At 39.8% G+C, this 6,200-nt stretch overlaps 1 pseudogene; it reads right to left on the reverse strand.

The window, feature by feature from the left end:
• Positions 1 to 4,348: 4,348 nt before the first annotated feature.
• LOC119054239 (60S ribosomal protein L7a-like) lies at positions 4,349 to 4,876 on the reverse strand (annotated as a pseudogene).
• Between the last annotated feature and the right edge of the window lie 1,324 nt (positions 4,877 to 6,200).

The following is a 6,200-nucleotide window of genomic DNA, read 5'->3' on the forward strand; positions in this document are numbered from 1 at the left end:
TAGAACTCTTGTTTACAAGTGACAAAACAAATAAATTGAAAAAACTCAACTTGACTTAAAGATAAAAGGACATTTACTGAGTTACATAACTGAAAAGTCCAAGTGTACTTTGGCTTCAGGCATAGTGAGGTCCAGAAACTCAAAGATGTCATTAGGAACCAATCTCTTTCCATCTCTCTATTCTGCTCTCCATTATGTTGGCTTCATTCTCAGGCTCCATGAGTCAAGATAGACTTCACACAAAGGCAATCATAGCCAGACCTAGCTCCTTAAAGGCTAATGTCCACTTAAAAAGATAGCTTCTCTTCCCTAATAGTTCAAATAAAAATTCTGACCCTCACATTGACTTGCACTGGATTCTGTGCCCATCCCTGAACCAATCTCCATGGCCACAGGGAGAAACTTTTCTAATTGGCCAGGCTTGAGTCACATGCTCATTGCCGAGGCTTGGGGTAATATCACTACCACTCAACCTGCCTGGACTGACAGTCAGAGAGAGATGATCCTCCTGAGGAAAACTGAAGTGATATTACCAAAAAGGGTGAAGGGATGAGAAGTAGAAACTACAATAGATGATTACTACATTTTTGTCAAATAGTGTTCTGTCAAATCCTACACTTACTTGTGGTTGTATCAGAACTTTTAGACTAAAATCTTTTCACAGTTTTAACATTAAGATGTCCAAAGAAGAGTTCTTTCACTCCACCATAGCATTTTGTCAACTATTTTTGCTTGGAAGAAAAGGGAGGTGGAGAGACAGAGGGAGAAGCCACCTTAATTTATTCTGCATTATCTTTACCAAAGAAAATTCTACAATTTAATTCAGCATTAGAAGTCTGGCTTACATAAAACATTTTCTTTCCAGAACAGAATGATACAGCCATCACAAAACAGTTCACTTGAATCAGAAAAGTGTTTGATTACATGAGGAACAAACGTGTTCATAAATAAGAAGCAGGATGAGGATAACATCCTTTCCCATCCCCCTAATTCTCTAGCTGATCATATGTACGCAGGAAACCCCAAGGAATGCACTAAAACAGTATTAGAGCTAAAAATAAGGTCACAAGATAAAAGATCAGGATACAAAAATCAGCTGTCTTTCCATATACAGGCAGTGAACAATTGCAAAATTAAAATAACAAAACAATTACATTTACAATAGCATAAAATAATAAAATGCTTAAGAAAAGATTAACAAAAAATGCAAGATTTGTGAAAAAACCCTACATAGTAGTTTTGAAGTAAATTAAAGAACACAATAAATGGAAAGACATCTGTGCTCATTGATTAGAACAGCAGTCTCCAATCTTTTTGGCAGCAGGCGCCAATTTCATGGAAGACAATTTTTCCATGGATTGGGGGTGGGGGATGGTTCTTGGATGTTTCAAGTGCATTACATTCAAGTTCACATCCTGCTGTGAGGCCTGGTTCCTAATCAGCCCAGACCAGTACTGGTCGGTGGTCTGGAGGTTGGGGAATGACTGGATTAGAAGATGAATGTTGCTAAAATGGAAATACTCCCCAAATTGAACTATAACTTCAACACAATACTTTCAAAATTCCAACTTCCACCCTGGCTGGTATAGTTCAGTGGATTGAGTGCTAGCGAGTCTCTGGTTAGATTCCCAGTCAGGGCACATGCTTGGGTTGCAGGCCAGGTCCCCAGTAGGGGGTGCATGAGAGGCAACCACACATTGATGATTCTCTTCCTCTCTGTCTCCCTACCTTCCTGCCTCACTAAGATAAATAAAATCTTTTTAAAAAATCCAACTTCCTCTTTTATTCAGAAAATACAAGGTAATCTTAAAATTCACATAGAAATGCAAGAGACCAAAAAAAAAAGCCAAAATAATCTTAAAAAACAAGAACAAATCTAGAAGGCTCATACATCAATTTCAAAACTTACTACAAAGCTAGAGTAATTAAAAGTGTAGAACTGTCATAAGGATAGATAAATAGATCAATGGAATGAAATTGAGAGTCCAGAAATAAACGCATAAGGCCAAGGCCAATTGATTTTTGAAAATGGAGCTACATCCATTCAATAATCAAAGAATATTCTCCTCAACAAATAGTGCTGTGACAATCCACATGACAAAAAAAAAAAAGAATTTGGACACCGACCTCATACTAAATACAAAAATTAACCTCAAATGAATAAAAATGTAAATGTAAGAGCTAAAACTTCTGGTCAAGATGGCAGAATAGGTAAAAACATCAGGCCTCCTCACACATCCACATCAAAATTACAACTAATTTATAGAATAATCATCATTCAAAACTCAAAACTCAAGGTGAATACAAGTCTGACAGCTATGGAATTAAAGAAACCGTGTCCATCCAGATTGGTAGAAGGGATGGAGAGGCAGAATAGGCTAAAGCCATAATCACTTGTGGTGTATAAAAATTTACAAGGGGTACCTCAGGAATGAGGAGTCCCAACCCCACACCAGGCCTCCCAGCCCAGGGTTCAGTGCCAGAAAGATAAGTCGCCATAACTTCTATCTCCAAAAACTAGCAGGGATTGAGTCAGTGCAATAAGCTTCTGGAGTCCCAACCTGTTCCTCTTAAAGAACCCACACACAAGCTTACTCAGACTCACTCCCTCTGATCTCAAGCACTGAGGTAGCAGATTGAAAGGCACTAGTAGGATATGGTGAGGAACTGAAGTGTCTGGCATCAACGTGAGAAATTAGGGACAGCTCACTCCCAGACATGCAGGCAGAGTCACAGAGTAGGCAGGTTAATGCCATATCTGAGACTCCGTCAGCCTGGCTAACACTGTTTACCCTGCCCTGGAGATCCTCTGAAGGTCCATCTCACCCAACTTACAGCTGTTCACAGTAGCTTTTCCATATGAATGGCCGGTTTTGACTCGTGTTTCACAACTTCCTAAATCCTTTCAAAGAAGCAACAGCTAGCCTCAGTGAGTTCCCAGCCCACATAACACTTGATAAGTGGTCCTGGGCATGGCTCTAGCAGCAACCAGCCTAGATTCGCACCTTGGCTTTGCCCTGGGAATCTCCAAGTACATCTCAAGTAGCAGACATCTCAGATTGCTTTATAGCCTAGGCAGCATGGCCCTGGGGTAAAACACAGATGAGGGCTGACCTTGGTCTGCACCACCTGGGAAACTCCAGGGCCTGCATACCCATTGGACAGCTACAGACCACACCAGAGTACTGTTACTGTGCCCCTGTCTAGATGATCCTCCATAGAGGGTGGAGGTTGGTGGTCAGTGGTCACAGCCAATCCTTACATCAGACCGACCTGGGTAAATCCCTCTCCTTGACCTGCCAATAGTAATCAAGGCTTGACTACAAGAGGAGGGTGTACTCAGCCCACAAAAAGGGCGCACCTTGAGTACCCAGCATGAGTGATGGGGAGACTGTGCCACTGGACCCTACAGGACACCTACTACATTAGGCCACACTACCAAGACACAGAGTCATAGCAGCCCTACCTAATAATAAAAACAAACAGCGCGGCTGCCAAAATTAGGAGACAAATAAACATCGCCCAAATGAAAGGACAGATCAAAACTCCAGAGAAAGAACTAAACAAAGGGGAGATAAGCAATCTATCAGATGTAGAGTTCAAAACATTCATTATAAGGATGCTCAAGGAACTTAGTGAGAACCTCAGCAGCATAAAAAGGATCCAGTCAGAAATGAAGGATTCACTAATTGAAATAAAGAGCCATTTACAGGGAAACAACAGTAGAGTGGATGAAGCTGAGAATGTAATTAGTGACTTGGAACACAAGGAAGCAAAAAACAACCAGTCAGAGCAACAAGAAGAAAGCAAAAAATTAAAAAAAACCCAAGGATAGCATGAGCAGCCTCTGGGATAAGAACTAACTAAAGGAGTTCATCATCACCAAACCACTATTATATGACATTTTTAGGAGCTTATTTAAGAAAAATAAGGTCAAAACTATGAACAATAAAATGGCAGTAAAATTTCAAATATCTCGTGTAGCAATATTTTTGCTGATGTATCTCCTAGGGTAATAGAATAAAGGGAAAAATAAACAAATGGTACTACATCAAATTAAAATGCTTCTGCACAGCTCAAGAAACCATCAGCAAAATGAAAAGGGAACTGACTGTGTGGGAGAACATATTTGCCAATGACGTATTGAACAAGAGTTTAATCTCCAAAATATATAAAGAACTCATATGACTCAATAACAGGAAGACAAATAATCCTATTACAAAACAGGCAATGAACCCAAAAAGACACTTTTCCAAAGAGGACATACAGGGAGCCCATAGACATATGAAAAAATACTCAACATCACTAGCGATCAGAGAGGTGCAAATTAAAACCACAATGAGGAGTTTTACCCCCATCTTCTGCACAGGGCCGGCAGTAAGATAACCAGATCAATGGGATCCACATTGTGTGCAACCACTACCAGCTTCTTGTTCTCCATCAGGGTGGTGACAGTGTTAACTCCTTCTCAAAGGTCAGGTGGCCTCTTGGTGGGAACACCCCCTTTGCCGGCATCTTTTTCTCTGCCCTGGGCCAGAAATCTCTGCTTCTTCTCTTGCTTTGTCTCTGGTCAGTACTTGTGGGCCAGCTTGAGCAGTGCATAGTTGTTTGGTACCCAAGGCCTGGGTGAACTGGCTAGTGCCCGAGGCACTTTCAGACACTTATAGAGAATAGCCCATTGACTCTGCAGTTGAATGTAGTAAGGCCATTTGACAAAGTGGGTGAGGTCCCTTTTGGGCTCGATGTCTTGTCTGATGACAAAATTCTTAGGCCTTTTCCCAAAAGGGGGATTCACCACCTTCTTGGCCTCTTGCTTCTTCATGACAGCAGGGGCTGGAGCCACTTTTTCCCCCTTAGCTTTCTTTCCCTTCAGCATCTTGGATGGTGGGAAGAGAGAACTGGTGCATGATTTTTAGTAACTAAATAGTATTATGTTCTATTCAGAGTATGGATGCATCAAAGTTTATTTAGTCAATTTCAAATAGTGCATTAAAGTTGTTACCTATTTTTCATTGATATTACGAAGCATATAGCAATGAACATTCTTGTGCAAAAAATCTCTTTGCATACTTCTGATTATTTCTTTAAGATAGTTTTTATTATAGAAAATACACATAGCATAAAATTTAACACCTTAACCATTTTAAATGTATAGTTCAGCAATGTTCAATATACTCATATTGTTGTGAAACAAACCTTCAGAACTTTTTTATCTTGCAAATCCGAAACTATATACCCATTAAGCAACTCTACTTCCCCCATTTCCTTAGCCCCTGACAAAACCAATCTACTTCTATTTTGATAAATTTAAGTATCTTATATAAGTGGAATCATACAGTATGTCTTGTCTTTTTGTGTCTGGCTTATTTCACTTAACATAAGGCCCTCAAAGTTCATCCATATTGTATCATGTGACAGGATTTCTTTCATTTTTAAGCTAAATAGTATTTGATTGTGTGTATATACCACACTTTGTTTATCTATTCACTCACCAATAGATATTTGGGTTGCATCTACCTCTTGGATATTTTTAATGGTACTGCTGTAAGCATGCTGTAATCTTGGAGATTCTGCTTTCAATTCATCTGGATATATAATCAGAAGTGGGACTGCTGAATCACATGGTTGTTCTATTTTTAATTTGTTGAAGAACCTCAATACTGTGTTCCATAGCAGTGGCACAATTTTACAATCTTACTAACAGTGAACAAGGATTTCAATTTCTGCACAAGCTTGCAATCATTTGCTATTTTCTGTTTTTGTGATAGTAGCCATGCCAAGTGGAGTGCATAGATAGCTTGTTGTAGGTTTCATTTGCATTTTCTGATGATTAGTAATGTTGAACATCTTTTCACATACTTGTTAGCCATTTGTACACCATTTTTGGGAAAGTGTCTATTCAACCTCCACTCTCTCCTGTGCTCCCACATCTGGGTAAGCTAATAAGAAAGCCTGAGTACTTACTGCTTTGGTGCCAGCAGGAGTTTCTAACCACATAAGCCTGTCCATACACAGGAACTGTCACCTCAGTCCCAACTATAACCATAATTAAAATCCCAAGCCAGTTTCCTTTCTATGGTTTCTCAAACCATTTTTGGACCAACCTGGGAGGCCTGGCTGCTATCCCCAGAAAGCCCATTATGTAAGTAATAAATAGTTTCACATTCTCTTAGTGTGTATGTGGTATCATCAGTCTTGAC

This window comes from Artibeus jamaicensis, unplaced genomic scaffold (genome assembly GCF_021234435.1).
Source record: "Artibeus jamaicensis isolate MK-2021 breed Jamaican fruit bat unplaced genomic scaffold, CSHL_Jam_final contig_240, whole genome shotgun sequence".
Taxonomy (NCBI): Eukaryota; Metazoa; Chordata; class Mammalia; order Chiroptera; family Phyllostomidae; genus Artibeus; species Artibeus jamaicensis.